The sequence below is a fragment of the Equus asinus genome, chromosome 10, assembly GCF_041296235.1.
Source record: "Equus asinus isolate D_3611 breed Donkey chromosome 10, EquAss-T2T_v2, whole genome shotgun sequence".
Lineage (NCBI taxonomy): Eukaryota > Metazoa > Chordata > Mammalia > Perissodactyla > Equidae > Equus > Equus asinus.
In genome coordinates this window covers 20,201,203-20,224,259 of record NC_091799.1, presented here as the reverse complement: position 1 = coordinate 20,224,259, position 23,057 = coordinate 20,201,203, and the positions used below count along the sequence as shown (strand labels likewise).

General features: G+C 40.6%; 1 protein-coding gene across 5 annotated transcripts in view; it reads right to left on the bottom strand.

Annotated features, from left to right (window-relative positions):
• Positions 1–23,057, bottom strand: part of SCAI (suppressor of cancer cell invasion) — a 143,403-nt gene that overhangs the window by 83,572 nt on the left and 36,774 nt on the right. Inside the window, exon 3 of one of the 5 annotated variants that reach the window (XM_044778786.2) lies at positions 2,580–2,679. The exons of 3 other annotated variants lie outside the window; for them this stretch is intronic. The gene's annotated coding sequence lies outside the window, so the exon portion shown is untranslated. The remainder of the gene's footprint in view (positions 1–2,579; positions 2,680–23,057) is intronic. One more of the 5 variants, XM_044778785.2, reaches the window with a different exon arrangement.

The window sequence follows — 23,057 nt, the reverse complement described above, 5'->3', positions numbered from 1 at the left end:
CTGAAAAATATCAAGTACAAAAAATGCTGAATGTGTGTGTGTTTGGGGGGTGATGACGATGATTTTGTCATATTCAGTATAAAAGGAGGAAGCAGCTACTGCCCTGTGCAGATGGCGTTCCTACAATATGAACAAATGGCAGTGCTCAAAAGCTGGTTCTGGGGCTGGCCCCGTGGCCGAGTGGTCAAGTTCGCGCGCTCCACTTCAGCGGCCCAGGGTCTCACTGGTTCAGATCCTGGGTGCAGACATGGCACTGCTCATCAGGTCACGCTGAGGCAGCATCCCACATGCCACAACTAGAAGGACCTACAACTAGAAATACACAACTATGTACCAGGGGGCTTTGGGAGAAAAACGAAAAATAAAATATTAAAAAAAAAAAAAAAAGCTGGTCCTTACCAAAGAGTGTGCAAAGCATCTTCATTATCAAAGACAGCATAAAGCTATCATGAATTATATACAAATTATTTTCTGAAAATAATTTTTCTGACTTATTCCAACATGGGATTGAACGTAAACTACATGCTATAATAATTATAAGAGAATGCATAGGCACCAAACTTCTCATTGTTCAATGTATAAAGAAACTGAATGAATTGAGGGCAAAGAGAGTTTACGAAAAGGAAGCCAAAGGAGCAAGGGGATGGAGCAGCAGTGACATACATACAGCCAGAAGGTCATCTGGTCAGGAGACTATAAAGATATCATTTTGCCAACCAAATGTGGAGAAAGAGACGTGTTTACCTAACACAAACAAATATGCAAATTCTTCAACTGAGACATAGCACACAGCCTAACAGAAAGCACTGCAGTGAAAGGGAAGAAAGGCAGTTAGTCAGTCCGTCAGCAAAAAAGGATGACTATCAACCAGACTCATGCAAGATCTATTTATGAAACTAATGGGGCAGGAAACACAAAAATATACAAAATGAAGGAAAGCATCAAAAATAGGTACCCTGGAGAATGACGGGAGGAAACATGACCTGAAGCAGCCTATAGCTAACAATTCATAAAAACTGTCCCCGGCGGAAAACCCACAGAGGCAGCAGTCAAGTACAATGTAGTTGAATTTAAACAGCCGTTTATTCCTAACACAAAAACTCAAAAGAGAACAAGAAATTCAGACAAGAGCCTCAATCACAACCAACAAGACATCACTCCTACTCAGCATGTAAACAGCAGGGCACACGACTTCTTCTTAATCACACACAAAGATGACCGCAGCAGCCGCTGCCAAAGGTCTATGCAGAGTACACTAAAAACTATGAAAAGGAATCAAGGAAATCTCCTTGAACGTGGAGTCGGGAGGCCAGAAGGCGAAGCCCTCATCTACTGCCACTGGACATCAATTACAGACCTCAAAAGAAACATGTCAACTACAGACTCCAGCAGTAAGAATTCTCCTTGCCCAATAAGCCCAGCCAATGGGAAACCGTCAGCACTCTGAACTCTCGCTGTCCTCCAATGGACTTTTGTTCAAAACAACCCCTCCCAACTTCCTCCTTTTCCTCCGTAAAGTAACGTTCCTCTCCTTTGTTTGCTGGACTTGCCTATGGTTTTTGCTATAGCTTGCTTGTCCCGAATTGCAACTCCTCTGCTATTCCCGAATAAACCCATTTTGCTGGTAAAATAACTAGCTGTTTCATTTTTTAAGACAACATTACTTGGTGCCAAGGAAGTGGGATCTAGAGAAGACCCCAACAACTCCAAGGGTGGCAAGCAAACAGGTGTCACACCCACTGAGTCCGTCGATCACACTCCTTCCTCATTGACCCTGGATGTGAGCTTCGGCTCTTTGCGTCTTGAGCTCTCCAGGCTTTATTCAAGATCAGTATTTTTTTTTTTTTATAAAGCCTTTGGCTTTTCTGTCTAAAGCCTTCGTCCTTTCTGTTGGAAAGGGTTTTCCTTTTTGTGAGTACTCGTTTGGTATAATTTCTATTGGAAGTATGCTAGCATTCCAAAGGAATCAGGCTGTTTAGGAATTTTTCTTTTGTTCTAGAGAAAAACCTCCGAGAAATGAGATCCCAGTCATCTAAATGCTTTGAGGGTGCCCCCCACTGTTCAGGGACCCCAGCTGGTTTTCTATTTAAAAACTGGGGTCCCTCCTCATGTACATTTCTAACTAAATGGACTGAGTTAACCAAACGTAATTTAGAACATCGATGGCCATTACGGGGAGCTTTCCACCTCCCCAAACTTACTTTTCTCAAAACTAAATTGGACAGCCATGGCTCTAAAATTGGAAAAACTGAATGGGATGCCTATTTCGATTGGTATCTTGAGGCTTCCAATGTTAACAGCATTCTAAAATTGTCTCTTTGCAAAATGCAATTTTTAGATTAACTGAGGCAAACAAACAATTAAAGAAAAACAAAACGTCTACTGAGGCCTCTCTTTCCCTCCCTCATTTTCTTTGTCCCTGGACGTGTGGCAGAAGTCTTCTGAGGATCCAAATAAACCCCAAACTTCTTATGTTCCCTGGACTAAGGCTGCATTGTGAGCCACAGTAAAGACTTCCCTAAAGTAAGGAGGACCCCCATAGGTTTGCTGAAGAATTTAACACAGTTGTTCAAACTTACCAACCTGGTTTCTCAGATTAACATCACACGCTGTTAGTCCACATGCTTGTTGGTGAGGGTCAGGCCCAACACTGGATGAAACTTGCCCGAAGAGAACATCCTGAAAGGGATTTAGAAAAACAAACCCCTAACTTTTGGCAAAATGCTAGAACACACGCTGGAGAACTCCACTGAGCAATTACAGTAGCTTTTCCTAAGTCTGCTGAATGGAGCAAAATTCAGGCGGCTTGCACACAAAAACTTAATGACTCTGTTCATGACTGTTACAATCGACTCCAAACTGTGTTTAAGGAAAATTCTGATCTTCCTTTAGATGCTGAATCCACTCGGTTGGGCTTTAACTCCACGTTTATTAACAGGCTGAACTGGGATCTTTCTTTGAGTTAAAAGGACCAGGATGGAATGGAATTTGGCAAATCAATTTGCTCACACCCTAGATGATTCAACTAAAAGGAAGACCACCAAAATTCCTAATTTTCGACTCCAACAAATGGAGGCCCCTAAACAAAAACAAAACCCTCCTGGTTTCTGCTATTATTGTAAAAAGCCAGGGGCATTGGAAAAAAGATTCTTACAACCCTAAGCATTCCAGGCGCCTTCAGGCCTCTAGCTGGCCATTCCAATATCCTCCTACTCCCACCGACGGGGCTCCTCCCAACCCTCCCTCTTAATCAGCTCGGAGAAAGAACTCTCCAGATTGGGAATAAATCTCCCTCCGTCCTTACTGACACCGGAGCTACATTCTTAGTGCTCAATCTCAGTGCCATACAGCGGCCCTTGCCTTGGAGCACTAAAATGGTTCAAATAGTGGGGGTCTCTAATAAACCTCAACAGTTTCCTGCCTCTGAACCTATTCCCTTTTGTTTAGGCCCTTTGAGAGACACTCGTCCGTTTCTCCTTAGTTCCTTTGTCCCTATTCATTTATTAGGCCGAGATTTAGAAAAGTATCATGCTGGAATTTCTTTCTCCCAAAAGAGGGAAACAATTCTAGAATTTGACAATAGCAATCAAAATAGCCAACCAGGTGAATTAAATGACTCTCTGACATCTTCTATTTGCTCCATCTCTGATGGCACTCGAGCTGAGTCTAGGGACACTGATCATTTGTCTCTACTGATTCAACACCACCCTCTTTATGGGCAAAATCTTCAACTGTTATTGGCAGAATCCATGGTGCACCTCCCATCAAGATTCAAATATAGCCCTCAAAACCTCTCCCCAGAACTAATCAATACCCTATAAATAAAGAAGCTCTTCAAGGCATCAAGCCCATAATAAATTCCAAGGCCCAGGGCCACATTATCCCCTGTACTAGTCCCTGTAATACCCTATCTTACCTGTGAGAAAACCCAATGGCTGGAGACGGACGTTTGTCCAGGACCTCTGAGCAATAAATAACATTGTTATCCCTCGGAACCCTGTTGCTCTTAAACTCCTACCCTACTGAAAGCAAATTTTCACTGTAATTGGTCTATGCCGTGCATTTTTTAGTACTCCAGGTGATAAGACTAGCCAATATCTTTTTGCTTTCACTTGGGAAGAAGGGCAATGCCCCAGGGCTTTACAGAAAGTCCCTCTTACTTTTCACAAACCTTAAAAGCTGATCTGGATGACAAAGTTTTCTGCAGGCTCTACTTTGTTACAATACATACATGATTTGCTTCCCTGCTCCCCTCTCAAACCTCTTTCCAGGAAGCCAGCATCAACTTGTTAAAATTTTTGGCCTTAAAGGGACATAAAGTTCCCAAAGAAAAATTGCAGTTTGCTCCATCTCAGGTTTGATATTCAGGGGATCTGATCTCAGAACAAGGACAACATTTGGATTCAGGCAGGCTTTATGGCATCCTGAACTTCCCAAAACCTAAAACTAAGTGCCAATTACAAGGTTTTCTTGAGCTAGCTATCTCCCAATTTCTCTCCTAGGGCCTAGCCGCTATGTATGACTAAAAAACAACAAACTTGACTGTATTATTTGGGGAGATCAGGATGACACAGCCTTTGGAACCTTGACGAGAAGCTTAATAAAGCTCCTTGCCCTTGGAGATCCAAATCAGCTTCCCTTTTTCCTCTCTGTAGATGAGACGGACGAGAATGCCCTTGAAGTACTCACCCAAAAACACGGGGACCATCATTGACCCAAAGGGTATTACAGCCAACAACTGGATCCTGTGGCCCCAGGGTAGCACCCTTGTCTTAGAGCCATTCCTGCCACTGCCCTTTTGGTTAAGGCCACCGAAGAAACAGTCATAGAATCCCCTGAACCATCTTTGAGCCCCATGCAGAAGCCCTTCTAAATTCCCCTCACACTCAACACCTTTCAGTCAGTCGTCTCACCTCCTAGGAACCCCTTCTCCTCACGTAACTCTTTCTCCTTGTAATAACCTCAACCCTGTTCCTCTTCTCCCTCCTTCAGTGATGAAACTCCTCATGACTGCTTAACAGTGACAGATCACCATTTGACTCCCAAAAATAATTTTCAGAAAATTCCTCTAACCAATGCAGATTTTTCACGGTTTACTGATGGTTCCTATTTAAAGGATGAGAATGGTAAATGTTCATGCTGGGTGTGTTTTTGCAACTTTTTTTTTTTTTCCTGAGGAAGATTAGCCCTGAGCTAACATCCACCATCAATCCTCCTCTTTTTTGGTAAGGAAGATTGGCCCTGAGCTAACATCTGTGCCCATCTTCCTCTATTTTATATGTGGGATGCCTGCCACAGCATGGCTTGACAAGTGGTGTGTAAGTCCACGCCCGGGACCTGAACAGTGAACCCTGGGCCACCAAAGTGGAGTGTAGGAACTTAACCGCTACGCCACTGGGCTGGCCCCTGCAACTGCTTTTGATGTCATAGAGGCAGCAGCTTTACCTTTGGCTACTTCGGCCCTACAGGCTGAATTATACACTCTTGCTGGGGCTTGTATTTTAGCCAAAGGCAAAGGACAAACATTTATACCAATAGTTGGTATGCCTCTGGGGTAGCCCACGACTTTGGGATGCTATGGAAACAGCCAAGTTTCCTTACCTCTAATCCAGAATCTATTAGATGCCGTACTCTTGCCAGCTGCCGGGACTACTATTAAGATCCCTGGGCATTCCAAACCTGACTCCCTAGAGGCTAAAGGAAACCACAGCTCACTGATATTTCTGCCAAAAACGCTGCTCTCAAGGAAACAAACAGCCAAGCCTCTGTCATGGTCCAAAAGAATGTTTCCTCAGATGATCATTTGGAAAAATTGACTAAAGATGCCCAATACTGGGCCCCAGAAAAGGAAAAATAATAGTGGAAATCTAATAACTATTGGCTCAATAAAAAAAGAGAACTCTATTTGGGCCAAACAACAATCCGGTCTTACCAGAAATTCTGAAACTCCCACTCCCTACCACTGTACATGTTTAAACCATTGGTCTGCTGACAAAATGACAGTGTTCATGAAGCAATACTGGTGGGGAAATATTAATGAGGCTGCAAAAACCGCCCACCTCGCTTATCCCACCTGTCCAAAATACAATCCAGAGAAACCTGTTCTCACTGTTCCTGAAAATTTGGAATTGCCTGATGGGCCATTCGAGGTTTAGCAAATGGATTTCATACAGCTTCCCCCGTCTCATGGCTATAAATATGTTTTAGTCATGTTTTGTATGTTGTCTCACTGGACCGAAGATTTCCCTTGTAGACAGGCCATTGCTTCTTTTGTGGATAAAATTCTGTTACAAAGATTACCCCTGCCTGGGGAACCTCTACTTCATAGTGATTGGGAAACCCATTTTATTGGTCAGGTACTTCAATAAGTCTGTGCTGTTTGGCCAGTTTCAGAATATTTTCACTGTGCTTACCATCCTCAATCCTCAGGGTTAGTCGCATACATTAATGATACTATTGAGACTCAACTGGCAAAACTTTTTGAAACCCTCTGAATGTCTTGGCCAAAAGCATTGCTATTAGTCCTTCTAAATCTCAGCTCCATCCTCTTTGGAACTCATAAGCTCTCACCCTTTGAGAGAGCCACAGGACATCCAATGCTCCTGGCCCCTGCCTCTCTTGATATGCAGCTGATAAATGGAGACACACTTCAATATTATAAAGGTCTGACTGCTTCTATTAAAAATAGCCATGCTTTGGTAGAACAATCTTTTCACAGTATGCTCCTGGGAAATGAAGACCTTAAACAACATGCCTGGGTGGCCCCGTGGCTAAGCGGTTCAGTTTGCCTGTTCCACTTCGGTGGCCCGAGGTTTGTCAGTTTGGATCCTGGACACAGACCTATACACCACTCATCAAGCCAGGCTGTGGCAGCATCCCACATGGAAGAACTAGAATGACCTGCAACTAGGATATACAACTATGTACTGGGGCTTTGGGGAGGGAAAAAAAAAACAGGAAGACTGGCAACAGAAGTTAGCTCAGGGCCAATCTTCCTCACTAAAAAAAAAAAAAAAAAAAAAGCATACTTAAAAAAAAAATTTCACTCCTTGCAACCTGGAGATCTCATCTACTAGAAAAGACATCTCCAGAAAGCGTCTTCATCCTCACCAGAAAGGCTTCTCTATCAGGTCCTGCTAACCAAACCTTATGCCGCCAAACTTCAGGGAACATACTCTTGGATTCATGTATCATGTCTAAGGAAAGCATCAAACTCTGACTGCACACCATCTGTGACCTGAAAGTAAAGGCTTTCTGGAATTGAAGCAGAAGACATCTGATGAGACAGCTTTCCCAGGATGTCAGGACCAGGCCTGTACATCCTTTTCTTACTGTTGTTCTGACTTTATTTTCTCCCTCTCTTCCTTGGACAGACAACAATCTTGTCTGCACTTCTCAATCCCCTGCAAGAGGGGGAAACCTGTTCTTTCAACTACGGCCTTTCAGACATGGCCTCATCATGATCCCACGACAAATCAATCCTTTCACCTGCTTTTTCTGAAGGATTAGAAGCTTCAGAATTCACTTTTTTTATTTTTTAAGATTGGCCTTGAGCTAACATTGGTTGCCAATCTTTTTTTTCTTCTTCTTCTCCCCAAAGCCCCCCAGTATAGTTATATATTCTAGTCGTGAGTGCCTCTGGTTGTGCCATGTGGGATGCCACCTCAGCATGACCTGACAAGCAGTGCCACGTATATGTCCAGGATCCGAACCGGTGAAATCCTGGGCTGCCAAAGCAGAGCGTGCGAACTTAACCACTCGGCCATGGGGCTGGCCCCCCGAATCTTTCTTTCATCTGACTATTAACTGACAGGATTCTTATCCAAATTCACGTCTCTGATCTTGCAACCTTACAGGCTGTATTACTGGATAACACATTTGGTTCCAAACAACTCTTCTGAGATAACAAAACTGTTTTAATACGTCTGCGAAGTTTTGCTATTTTTGCAAAAAGTTCATCAGCTGTTGCTTCAGGTTTATTCCTGCACTGTGTCTTCCCAAAGCATTCGGTCAATTCTTTCAGTTTGAGTGGGCTCTTGCTGTATTCACCGTTCTATTTTCTAACTCCTCTGGGGAAAGAGAAACAATTGCATAAAATTAAGTAACAAGCACATTGGCTCCAACAATTTTCACCTAAGCCACACGGTCTTTCGATCTATTTAGCTGGTTACCTTCAGGTATGGGCTCCTGATTTGGAACCATCATACAATTTGGAAGTCATGTTACTTTTAATTCTGTTTTGCATTATTATTTTTGTTTTGTATCTGTTGCCAGTCAAATCTTTATAAAATCGATGTACCCGATAATGGGATGCTCAACACTTCAAGGTGATGTCCAACACTTACAACCTTGATAAGATATAGACTTTAGATGAGAATGCCTGAGAGTTCTTCCTTCCACCCCTCCTCATTACTCAAAAGTGACCTTAATAGGTTTACAGTCTGTACACTTTCCCTGCAACGTAGGACATGACACCTAAGAAGGTCCTTTATGGTACTGAGGAACAAAGGCAACTGAATCCAGAAAACTTAACTCTTGACTAGCAATGCTTCTGGAGCAAGATCTTGATCAAAAGGGAAAATGTGAAAAAGAATAAAGGAGACCTCATAAACCGAGTCAGGAGGCCAGAAGGGGGAGCTGTCACCCACTGTCATTTGATGTCAATTAGAGACCCCGACAGAAACATGTCAACTACAAACTCCAGCAGTGAGAATTCTCCTTGCCCAACAAGCCCAGCCAATGGGAAACCGTCAGCCCCTGAACTCTTGCTGTCCTCCAATGGACTTTCGTTCAAAACAACCCCTCCCAACTTCCTCCTTTTTCTCCACAAAGTAACGTTCCTCTCCTTTGTTTGCTGGACTTGCCTATGGTTTTTGCTATAGCTTGCTTATCCCAAATTGCAATTCCTCTGCTATTCCTGAATAAACTCATTTTACTGGTAAAATAATTAGTTGTTTTATTTTTTAGGAGGACAAAACAGACAACATGAAAATCATCTGGGGCCACCCAAAACCAACATCTTAGCATACTCTGAGAGAAGGCTGTTAGTCATGCAAATGTTGGGTCATGCCTGATTTGTATTAAGCAGAATTAAAAAAAAATAATAACCCATTAAAAGATATTTAGGATCTATACCATGACAATTTTGCTTTCCTAAACTGCATGTTTTGTCTGCAATAAGCTGGAAGGAGAAGAAAGAAAACAAACTTTTCATCCAAAGAGAAAGAAACACTGGCTCTCCTTTCTTTCACCAGCATCAACAACTTTCAACTCTTCTGGCTGTTTCACCTAATAGCTTCCCTATAGTCCTATCTCAGAAGCTTTTCTTGCAACTGCTTGATTCATCCATTTTTGACATTACAGATTTTCTATAATGACAAATAAGGAATTTGTTCACTTATACTCCTAGAACCCCTCCCAACTCGGTTATATCATTATGTGAGGTTAAATTAATTAATCTTTAAATTACATACCTTCCAGTTAAATCAATAATTAATGTTTAAATAATGAGCCTTTTTAATGCTTCACTATATGGCAAATAATAAGGTATTAAGAGGGAGAGATCAGCATTTAATTGAAAAGGAGCCTCAGCCATTTTTAAGCTGGAAGTTAGTTACACTTCTTTTAAATCTTGCTCCTCACTTCTCAGTAAATAGTTTTTCACAGTTGGTAGTTAAATGCTATATTGTTTAATCTAATTTCATAGAGAAAGTATCTTCATATAAAAAGGCCTGTTTTTTATCTACCTCAATTACTCATTAGTTGAGGAAACCCTATTCTTTGCGTCTGTGCATGACTACCATTCTGTTGACATGGTGACAATCACAGAAGTTATAAGACAGTGCTTAAGAAATTCTAGTAAGCATCCAAATCTACATGAGTTAGCAAACATGCAGTGTCGGTGACTTTCAAAAATTGCCATTTCATGGAACACGGGGAGAAAGACGCGGGGAACAAAGTAAAGAGGGCTTCCTAATTATTAACAGTTTTCATGCAACATTCAATTACAAAAGCATGAATTAAACCAAAAGTTTGTGAGGGGAATATGTGCACAACACTTACAAAGCACATGAATTACTCCTGGAATTAAAATGATAAACAAAATGACATGCAAATTATAAAAGGTAACTTGATGGCCTACATATTACCAGAAAACAGCTTAAAAGGCGGGATTACTTATCTAGAGGGAAGTTATCAAGAAAAGAAATCACTCCTCAACAACTTGGATTTCTAGTCACTTGCAGCTGAAAGAAGAAAAGGGCAGGGACAGGAGAAATCAACTCCCAATCGTCAGGAACCATGCCAGGCATCTTCTATACGTTTGTCATCTTCACAGCCCCATAAGGTCGGAATTGTTCCCGAACTGTAGAGGGGAAGATAAGTTATCTGTCCAGAGTCCACAGTTGGAAAAGGACTCTAAAGTCACGCTCTTCTTCCCATAGGACCCTCAAAGTCAGCCCACTCAGACAAGAATGCAAAGATTACAGAACAGGGTTGTCTGATCTTGTTATCCCAATGCTCCAAATCCCATGGGCCCTACCTCTCCTTCCCCTTAAAACATAGTTAATAGTATTTTTAAGGTTTTTACTCCCAGTAATTGAAAATCCTTCTTTGAAAAAAATTACAAGACCCAAAAGAACCACCAAAGCAATTTTTAAGAAATGAACTTTGGTTATCAGATCTACCTATCAAGGAATGATTCTAATTACTAGATATTTGACTTTGGGGATATTATTTACTTTTCTAAACTTTGGGATTTCTTCAACTCCAAATGGGGAGTATACTACTTCCCCCTCATACAGTATAGCAAGATTTGATTAGACAATATTCATAATATTATAGTCCAGAAAGTGTAGATACATAGTCAGTAAAAGGTAGCAAATATTAAAACTGGTCATTTATTCTGTCAATCACAAAACAAACAGTCCAAGGTTAGTTCATTCATTCAACAGACACTGACCGGGCGCCTCCTACATGCCAGGTACTTTTCTAGGTGCTGAGTACAGCAGTGAACCAAACAGGCAAAATCTGTGCTTTCACAGAGCATACTTTCTAGTGGAGAGAGAAAAATAAAATAAAATAAATATAATATCCCAAGTGGTAAGGAGTACCAGGAAGAAAATACAGAAGGAAGGGAGAGTGTATGGCTGGGGGCAGTATCTTAGTTAAGAGTAGGTGAGGTGACACCTGACAAGGTAACATTTGAGCAAAGACGTGGAGGAAGTGCAGGAGTGAGCCAAGTAAAGATCAGGGGGTCCAGGCTCCAGGTGGAGGGAACAAGTACAAGATGTTGAGGCAGGTACATATGTGGTGGACTGAGGAACAAGATGTTTTGTCTATAAATACAACACCAAAAAACCCCAGAGCCTCATAAATAAATAGAAACAGGATTCATGGCTGCTCCTTTTTTTTTTTTTTTTAAAGATTTTATTTTTTCCTTTTTCTCCCCAAAGCCTCCCCGGTACATAGTTGTGTATTCTTCGTTGTGGGTTCTTCTAGTTGCGGCATGTGGGACGCTGCCTCAGCATGGTCTGATGAGCAGTGCCATGTCTGCGCCCAGGATTCAAACTAACGAAACACTGGGCCGCCTGCAGCGGAATGCGCGAACTTAACCACTCGGCCACGGGGCCAGCCCCATGGCTGCTCCTTTTTGAGCACTACATAAAAGAGGGAGAGGAGAGACTGAAAGACACTCATTCCCCCAGCCTAGCATCCCAGTGTGGGCTGAACGCGCCCCTCGCAGGTATGCCTTGTCTGACTGACCCATCCACCTAGAGAGACCGCCTTCTTCTAATTTGCACACAGCCACCATATGAGCCAACTGCAGCCCCGGCAGGACTTCCCTTTCAGTAGAATTTATTGGGTCTATAGTCATCAAAGTGGTGTTAATATGCCTGTCAACTGAGAAATGGAAACAGACTAATTATGGTGACTTAGATTCTATAATGATGCTCATTAAAAAGGAGTTATAATGTGAGATAACCACAGTTTTCAGTGTTCTTCTTTATCTTGCCATTGATAAGATTTTTTTTAATCTAATAAGTTAAAATAAGGCCATGTGACATACACTGGATCTGGATTCTGAAGACCCAAGTGCAAGTCCCCATGGTGCATTTTCCCCAAAGGCACAGCGAACAGTTCAGCCTAATTCGGTTTCCTCATTCGCAAAGGGAGGATAAGGAACACTGCCCTACCTCACCAGGCTGTCGTGATAAATTCTACATTTCAAAGATAACCATTCTTTATTACTAAGATATCAAGTAAAAAAGAAAAAAAAGGCAAGTGCAATTATAATAAAAGTAGACAATGTTTTTATGAAGGAAAAGACCTTGTGTCTATCAATAGACTTTAAACTAAAAAGGTTAAAAAAAAATCAAATAACCCCAGGCTTTCATATTAAAAAAATTAAATTCTTTGCTGCTGAGGAGTTCCATCTGTTGTTGGTGCTTAAAATGCACCTAGAGGGTCAAAAGTGCCATGGCGATGACGATATAACATCATAACAAAAATAGCAATCTGCTGATGGAGGATTTCTCCCAAGAGGACATCGGACGGAGTCCTCCTCTCCTGGGGGTTGATCAAGTCTTTTTTTTTTTTTTTTTAAAGATTTTATTTTTCCTTTTTCTCCCCAAAGCCCCCTGGTACATAGTTGTGTATTTTTAGTTGTGGCATGTGGGACGCCACCTCAGCATGGCTTGATGAGCAGTGCCATGTCCATGCCCAGGATTCGAACCGACGAAACCCTGTGCTGCGAGCCAGCCCTGATGGCCTAGTGGTTAAAGTTCAGCGCTCTCACCACTTCAGTGGCTCAGTTCATTTCCTGGTGGCGGAATCATATCACTTGTCTGTTAGTAGCCATGCTGTGGCAGCAGCTCACATAGAACTAGAAGGACTTATAACTAGAATATACAACTATGCACTGGGGATTTGGGGAAGGAAAAAAAGGGTAAATGTTCAACCTTCAGAGAAAGAAGTCCATCACCAGATTGACAGAGTGGTACATGAGAAACCTACAAGTATTTTCTGAAGACAAAGAAATGCCTCAAATTGCCAAAGCTTTTGCCAGGCTTCTGATACAAAAAGATGCAGATTAATTATCAGGAGACTCCTAGTAGATCAGCACGTATTCTACAAAGAGAGATTTGGGACCAGCATAGAGGCAACAGGGGAGAGTGGTTAACAGCACTGGCACCAAACTGCCTGCACTCACATCCTGGCTCTGCCACTCACTCTTCAAATACACCTGTAGGATTTTAGCCAAGTTACTTAACCTCTTTGTACCCCAAATTTCCCACATGTAAAATGGGGAAAATAATAGGATCTACTTCTTAGGATGGTCATGAAGATTAAATGAGAATGTATGTGAAGCATGCAGAAGAGAGTGGACACACATTAAATGTCATCTAAGTAGGGCTACCATTTAACTTACCATTTAAACTGGGACAATTCCGTGAATGAAATGGGACACTATTAATAATTACATTAAGACTGTGCAAAAACTGAGACTGTATTAGGCAAACCAAGACATACGGTCACCCTATAAGTAAGTGGTGGAAGAAGGGAGAGAATGTGAGCAGAGGAAGGAGAACTCCCTGCTTCATCTCTTTATATGGAGGCTGTGCATATATGCAGGTACCAGAGGTGAACATCTGATTTATATTTTCCTGCATGCTCATACGTTAGAGCTAAATGAGCACACAATTTTTGGTTGTAAATAAATGGTTTCAATTAATATACCAATCAATATTGGCACAATTCCCTCAAGATTAATAACAAGCATCCAACAAATATTGAGGACATGGTAATGGCATCAGGCAGAAAGATGATAAAACTTGCTCCTCGTCCTCAAGAAGCGAACCACCAGTTAAATGATTCCTGCAGGTACTTTCCTGCTAATAGTTCCCTGAGGCCATTGTTACAGCATGAGATACCAAAGCAGGAAGGTATCTCAGAGAAATATTGGAAAAGATGAGAAAGGCAGCTTGAAAAGTGAACATAGGAAAAACGAGAAATAAAGTAATTCATTATTTTACACAGCACTGTCAAATAGATTAAGACATTCTAGAAAGAAAAAACAAAATTTACAAAATATATTTGTGGCAGATCGCTTTTGTTTTGGCCTACTCAGCATCCATTTCCTTTCTTTGTGGAATTATTTCTCTTTCATATGTGTAATCTTATTAGAAACAAAAAACTCAATTTGGAAGAAAACATAATGAGAGAGAGAAGAAGGAGAGAGAGAATGAATCAATCAGGGACACTAATAATTGTGTTGATAATGGCTCAAAGAAAGAGTCCTCACATTTTAGAGACAGGTACTGAAATATTTATAGATGAAATGATGTGCTGTCTGGGATTTGCTTCAAAATACTCAGGGGCAGGTGAGTGGGTATGGATACAGATGAAATAAGATTGGGCCTGAATTCATGATTGTGGAAGCTCAGTGATGAGTACATGGGAGTTAATTATTCTATTTAATTTTCTTTAAGTTTTTCATAAGAAAAAGGATTTTTTACTTCATCTACAATATGGTTCCAATTTTACAAAAGCATTTCTCTCTGTTCTTCTATCTGTATATATGCATGGAAAGCTATCTGGGATAATGGTCACCTGGTGTTAACGATGATTATTTCTGGGTGGTGAGATTTGGGATAGCTTCACTACTTTCATCCTTGAACTTTCTACATTATTTGAATTCAAAAGAATAATCATGTTATCTTCCCAAAAATAAAAGAGTGATATGTCTTAAACCAAAAGTCTAAAGTAAAATATGAAAAAACGTTAACATTAGTTAAATTTGGTGGGAATATGGATGATTATTTTCTATACGTATTTTCTGTATTATTTTCAATTAAAAAATTAATCTAGTACTTATGAGAATTCTCTACATATGGTTTCTCAATCTTGGTGCTACTGACATTTCGGGTCAAGTAATTCTTTGTGGCAGGGGGCTGTCTTGCTCACTGTGAAGTGTTTAGCAGCATCCCTGGCCTCTACCCACTAGATACCGGTAGCACCACCACCACCCTAGTGTCACGACAACTAAAAATGTCTCCAGATACTACCAAATGTGCCCTGGGACGTAAAATCACCCCCACTAAGAACCACTGCTCTAGCATATCATACATCTTATCCAATGCACTCTCAATTTGGCAAAACACAAATTCCCCAATCCGTACGTATACCCTGCATATCTAATAAGAATTTTCAACACTGTATCTTTTTCTTTCTTATTCTTAATTCAGTTACTAATACTCTACTTGTAGTTCAGACTACTCCAAGTAGATAAACCAGTTTGCTGCTGCAGATTTAATGATTCAATGAAAACTAAACTGCTTCTGACACTTCTTTTATTCAGTTCCAAAGCCTGAAATTAAAAACCTTAGGCTATATATAGTACTATGACCTCCAAGAATATGGGAAAAAGCATTAAAAGGTTATATAATCCTATCTTCTTAAAATGTACTACTGAACCTTTGGTCAAACTAAACAGTCCTACGACATGCCCCAGAGCAGAGTAACTCTTCAAGAGGAAAGCTCAAAGGAGAATACAATTAGCATCTAGCCTCTCAAAATAAGATCCGCAGACCAGCAGCCTCAGCATCACCCTAGAGCGTATTAGAAATGCCGAACCTCAGGACACACCCCGACCTACTAAATCAGAATCTGCCCCTTAACAAGCTCTCCAGGTGATCTGTGCACATGTTAGGTTTAAGAAGCAGTGATCTAGCTGTTTTTATACAAACTTGTTTGAAGCTGAAGTTTGGTGGGCTATATTCTTGTATAGAGAGTAAGTTTCTTATACTTACGGAGGTGAAATTAAAATTGTATAATTACAAAATAGCCACAGAGTAAGAGAAAAATTAATGGAATCCACCTCTACTACCCCTGAAAAACTATTTATAATCTTATGAAACCAATCTGAAAGATGAGACAAATGCCATATTTTAAAATCAAACTGAGAAATCGAAATAGTTATTTATAATGGATCCCTCCCATTAAGAAAGAAGAATTTAATTAACTCTCCCAGTGAAGAGTTAAGCTGGTCTAAATAGCATAAAGCTACAGTTCCTAAACCTGGCTGATTATCCTGGAATGTTTACTTTTTTTTAAATAAAGATTTCTGGGACTTACTTCAGACACTGTGATTCAGGAGGGCTGGGATTCTGTATTTCTTAAAACTATTTTAAGCCATTTCTGATAATTAGTTCCATTTGAAAATCACTGTCTTAAAAGGCTTTTTTAAAAGATATCATTTTCTTTCTCACTACTTTTTAAAATAGTGGATATGCATTTGGCCTATTTCAAGCAACCAATATGTAAAAGACTATGAGTCTAAGGACTAACAAGTCTTGAGGAAACAAGTTTAGATGAAAGTGAGATCACGCCGTCTCAATTATCCACACCTAGAAAAAGGTTGGTCGGCCCAGCCGGCAATCATGCAGTGCCCTGGAAGAAAGGAATCATTTCTGAGTGTCTAGACTTGAACTTGATTCTACAACGACTACCCACAGCAATCCCTTTCAGTACCATAGTGTACACAGTAGCTTAGAAATATTCTTTTAAAGAACAAATGATGAACACTGCAGGATTTTATGACATATCCTCTAGATAAGTCGCACTGCCCTGTGCAAGATAAGAATGCATCAAGGTCTCTAGAAAGGTCTGGAATTCAAGAAAGAAAAATGAGAAACAGATATAAGAGAAGAGGAGGAGGAAGAAGAAGAAAAAGAATTTTTCCCAAGACAAAAATTTTGGTAGCAACCCAACGGGCTATTTCATGAATCTGTCCATTTCTTTTCATCTCCACTGTCACTATCCTAATCTAAGTTACTATCATTTATACTGGGGCCTCATGACTGGTTCTCCCCATTTCCGCTATTGAACTCCTTACTTCATTCTTGACGTAGCAGCCACAGCAATATTTTTAAAGGTCTTTGAGACAGAGCCAGTGACTCACATAATAAATGATAAGTTCAGAAGTCATTTCTCCAGCAGATGTAATACCAGCGATCAGAAACGGCAGCATCAACATCTGTCTTAGCTCATTTGGGCTGCTATAATAACAAAATGCCACAGATTGTATGGCTTATAAACAACACAAATGTATTTCTCACAGTTCTGGGGCTGGAAGCCTGAGATCAGGGTGCCAGCATGGTCAGGTGAGGGCTCTCTTCCGGGCTGCACACCTGTATCCTCACATAGTAGAACGGGGTTTAGGGACCTCTCCGGAGCCTCTTTTATATGGCACTAATCCCAGGAGGTTCCACTCTCATAACTTAAGCACCTCCCAAAGGCTCCACCTAGTAAGATCATTACCTTTGGGGGCTAGGATTTCAACACAGGAATTTGGGGGAACACAAATACTGAGACCACGGCAATACCCTTAATCAGGCATCCTCAACCAAGGTCCGCCAGTGGTATGACCATGGCAGTAATTCCAGATTGTTTGATTCCCTTGGTTCCTGCTTGTTTTCTAAACCAGATTCTCCAGTTTTTCCATCAATGCTGTGAGGTACCTGACAACCTTTCAGTAAATTCCTTTTCTGCTTAAGTTGGCTGGAATTGGGGCCTGTAATTTTCAACGAAGAACTTTTCCTGGAACAATGCCACACCTTTTTCCTTTTTAATGATCTGTCACTCACTAAGTTTAGCCTTCCAAAAATGGGTATAATTAAACACCCAAAATTCTAAATACCATTCCTACCACCAACCTCCTGAAAACAGCTTTCAAAGTGAACAATTAGTTTTATTTATTACTTGATCAAATCCAACCCTCTACCTACTCTGAGCTGGCATCTGGGCAGCTACATATGGCTGAAGAAACACATACAGTCGTGCTGACTGGTCCCATTTTCAATTCATGACCTCAAAATGGGCACTCCCACTACATCTTCCTAGTCCATTCACTCTTTATCTTCCGAGAGGACTATTTCACACCTTCTCCTCTCTCCTCAAACATCCATCTCACCCCCATCCTCACTTTTCAGCTGATGGCAACTGTTCCATATTTCACTGAAAAAAACAGAGGCCATCAGTAAACATCTTCCGCACATGTACCAACCTACTTGCATCTGTAACCATATACATTCCTGTCTTCCCTTCTGTTACCTTGATTAAACTGACTGTGTTCCTATTTAAGGCCAACACCTCTATTCATGCATTAGCTCTTATATCCCCTATAGTAATTAAAACAGTGTGATATTGGCATAAAAACAGACACACAGATCAACAGAACAGAAGAGAGAGCCCAGAAATAAACTCAAGCATATATGAGCAATTAATTTACGAAAAAGGAGCCAAGAAAATACAATGGGGAAGGAGAGTCTCTCCAATAAATGATATTGGGAAAATTGGACAGCCACATGCAAAAGAATGAAATTGGACCACTATCTTCCACCATACACAAAAATGAATTCAAAATGGACTAAAGACTTGAACATCAGACCTGAAACCATAAAAGTCCTAGAAGAAAAAATGGGCAGTAAGCTTGTTGACAGAGGTCTTGGCAATGATTTTTTTAATCTGACTCCAAAAGCAAAAACAACAAAAGCAAAAATAAACAAGTGGGACTACATCAAACTAAAAAGCTTCTGCATAGCAAAGGAAGTCACCAACAAAATGAAAAGGCAATCTACTGAATGGGAGAAAATATCTGCAAGTCACACATCTGAAAAGAAGCTAAAATCCAAAATACATAAAGCATTCAGACAACCCAATAGCAAAAAAACCAAAGAATCCAATTAAAAAGTAGGCAGAAGATCTGAATAGACATTTTTCCAAAGAAGGCATAGACGTGGGCAACAGGTACATGAAAAGATGTTCTACATCACTAATCACCAGGGAAATGCAAATCAAAACCAAAATGAGATATCACCTCACACCTGTTAGAATGGCTGTTATCAAAAAGAATAGAAATAAAAACTGCTGAGGACGTGGAGAAAAGGGAACTCTGTGCACTGTTGGTGGAATGTAAATCGGTGCAGCCACTATGGAAAACAGTATGGAAATTCCTTAAAATATTAAAAATAGAATTACCCTAGGATCCAGTAATTCTACTTCTGGGTATTTATCCAAAGGAAACAGAAAATCTAACTCAAAAAGATATATGCATCCCCATGTTCCTTGCAGCATTATTTACAATAGCCAAGATATGGAAACAACCTAAGTGCCCATCAATGGATGAATGGATAAAGAAATTATGATAAATGATACAATAGAATATTATAAAAAAGAATGAAATTTTGCCATTTGCAACAACAAAGATGGAACTCAAGGGCATTATGCTAAGTGAAATTAGAAAACTGATCTTTCTTATATGTGGAATCTAAAAATATAAAACCAAGCTCATAGATACAAAGAACAGATTGGTGGTTGCCAGAGGAGGGGTGTTTGGGGGGTGAAAGAAATGGGTGAACTGTTTTTTTTTCAGTTTAAATAAATTTAATTTAAAAAATTAAGGAAAAAAAATGGCTCACATCCTACTCTAGCTTTCATGTATTTCTCTACTCTCCTTCTCCTTCACAGCATAACTCTTTGAAAGACGTGTCTATACAGCTGTCTCCAATTTGTCTCCCATTCTCCCTCACACACATACCAACCCACTTCGTTCCCATCATTCCACTGAAGTACTATGTGTCAGTACTAATGATCTCCATGCTGGTAAATCCAATGAGCAATACTCAGTTCTCATCTTAAGTTACTTACCAGCAGCACTGGACACAGCTGGTCATCCTCCTCTTCTTGAACATTCCTATTTATCTTCTAAGACATCATTTTCTCCTCTTACCTCACTGGCTGCTCCTTCTCAAATCTCCACTGGTGGTTCACCTCACCACCCAACCCCCAACTGTTGGAGTGCCCCAGAACTCAAAGCTCTGAGATGTTCTCTTCTTTATTCACTCTGTAGGTGACAGCATGCACTCTCATGGCTTTAAATACCAACTATACACTGACAGCTCCCCAATTTTTTAATCTACAGATTGGACCTCTCTCCTGAATTCCAGTCTCCACTATCCAACTTCCTATTTGACATCTCTGTCTGGGTGTCTAGTTGGCATTTCAAACTTAACATATCCAAAACTGAATCCCAGCTATTGTGCCCCCAAAACCTACTCTATTCAGTCCTCTCCTTCTCAGTTAAAGGCAACTCCATTCTTCCAGCTGCTCAGGCACAGTTCATTCCAAACACAGCAGATAAAGCGATCCTTTTAAAATGAAGTCAGATTCTACCACTTTTCAGCTCAAAATCTTCACATGCCTTCTCATCTCATTCTGAGAAGGTCTCCAAGTATTTACAACGGCTTACATGGTCTCATATGATCTGACCACCACTAGTATGTCCAAAACTTTCTCTCTTACTATTTTCAGTCATTCTAGGCTAGCCACACTGGCCTTCTTGCTATTCTTCAAATACGCCAACACACTACACACTCCTACCAGAGGGTTGTCTTGGCATCTGCTGTAATCTTGGCTTGGAACACTCTTCCCCAAAATATCTACAGAGCTAGTTCCATCCTTTCACTCCTGCCTCTGGTCAAATTACCTTATCAGAGAAGCCTTCCCTGACCACTCTACATAAATCAGAACACCCCTCCTTATACTGTATTATTTTTCTCTAAAGTAATTATCACCATCTGATATATTATAAATTTACTTATTTACTGTCTATGTCCAAATACAATATAAACTCCATGAGGGGACAGTTTTTATTTTGTCATTTCCCTATTTCCAGCGCCTAGAATAGAGCCTGGCACATAAAAGTTGCTCAAGAAATTCTCGTGGAAGGAATAGTTAAGTAAATTTTACCTTTTTTTACATTATAAAATGGATACATGAACATGTATTAATTACTTTCACACACAAGAAAAAAGTTGCGATAGATATACAGACATGCCACCCGGATTTCTCTTTAAGGAAGGACCTGGTGTCTCAGCTGCTAGGAATGCTGTCAGCCCCTTCAGGGATCACCTCTGCAGACTTGCCTTGTCCAAGGTCATGTTCCTCCCAAGGTAGCCCATATCCAGTGACTGATGGAGACAAGGGTATAATGGTCCAGCTATTTCAGCTCAATACACGACAACTTTAGCTAAATACCACTTTAGCTCCAGAGCTCCCTGTGGAGTCAGCCAAGACCATGGATCAGGATTGTATCACAGTTCAACTCTTCCTCCTGCCAAATCCTGACTTGTTCCCATCCTTCCACAGGTGTTGAACATCAGGACACTCCTTAACACCCTGTACACTAAACTTTGTCTCAAATTCTTTTTCCAGGAGACTCCAACCTGTGACACAGTTAAAAGAAAAACACATGCTTGTGGTCAAAACTAAAAAACACAAAGCCAACAAACCACATCCCCATAAAGTAGAAAACGAACATCCCCTACATTATGCATTCACTCCTTCTACAGAAATGGTTGCATAATAACAGAGTCTCCTATTTTTAACTGGGCACAAGGCCAATCAGTAAAAATTATTCTTCCTTGCATCCAGATGTGGTCACACAGCTAAGTTATGACGAATGAGATTTGAGCTGAAGTGATGTGTAACTTCCAGAACTTAGAGGAATTAATGTGTCCTCTTCCCTCTGATCTTTCCCCTTTTTTCAAATGGGAATATGGACACAATATTGAGTATCTTGGACCATACATATGTGGGCAATGACAGTGATAACAGAGCAACAAAACCAAAGGAACCCGGAACCTTGTAGAGCTACCATCACTAGCCCTGGAGTGCTTTAACTGGATTATTATGTGAGAAAGAAAGAAACTTCTATCTTGTTTAAATCTTTTAACTTGGGTGACGACTATAATTGCTTTCAGCGCTGTCTACATCTCCCTCCAACCCTGTGCGCTCACTCCCAACAGCCAGCACCTGCAGGTCTTGTAGGAGGGCTACCCTCAGGCTGCCAGCACTTCCTGGACAGTTATGCACCTCTCCCCATCAGGGGCAGTTCTAAGCAATGACTGATGAGGATGGGAGTACAAAGGCTCTAGCTCTTTCTTTGTCCCTGATAGTGACAGCTCTTTAGATATAAGTTTCAGAACTCCCCTGCAGGACTGAGCCTCTGCTAGAGCCTTGCTACATCCTTCCTTGTCCTTCAGCTCCTTCTCTCTTCCCAGTCCCACTTCCTCACTCCCTACCAGATTTCCCTAAACTCTTCCTAGTAAGACACTTTCTTATGAAACCACATCCTAAGTTCTGCTTCTGGGGAATCCAACCTGAGGCAGTATCCATTGGGTATATCCAATGAGTACCATCTCATTCCCTAGGGTTCATCACAGCTAACAACTGTATACCCTTCCAAACCTTTTTCTTTGCATACTCAAATATATGGTGACTCTCTTAAATGAAAATGGAATTATATGATATAAACTACTCACCTTGCCTTTTCACTTAAAATATTTCATGGACCATATTCCATGACAGTAAAATACATACATATCTCATTATTTTTAAGTATGCATGGTTCCTTATAATTTAAGGGGCCAGCCCAGTGGTGCAGCGGTTAAGTGCACATGTTCCGTTTCTCGGCGGCCCGGGGTTCGCCGGTTCGGATCCTGGGTGCGGACATGGCACCGCTTGGCAAAAGCCATGCTGTGGTAGGCATCTCACATATAAAGCAGAGGAAGATGGCATGGATGTTAGCTCAGGGCCAGGCTTCCTCAGCAAAAAAGAGGAGGACTGGCAGTAGTTACCTCAAGGCTAATCTTCCTCAAAAAAAAAAAATAATGATTTAAGTCTAAATAAATATCAAAAACGTTTTTGGAGGAAAGAAGTGAAAAAGGAATTTAAAAAGGAGGGGCAGGGGAGGAATCCTTTGCTTCATCCCTGTAGTTCTGCCCATCAATGAGGGGAACAATTATATATATATTGACTTCTAGGAACATGAAAAAGAAGCAACGAAGAATTTGTTAAAAATAGACAAATTATATCTTAATTCTATTTCTTTAAACTCGTAAAAGAGCTTAAAGGCCTGAAAAAGATTAATATATACATATATATAACCTCCAATGAATTAATACTTAAATATATAAATATATTTACATACATATAAA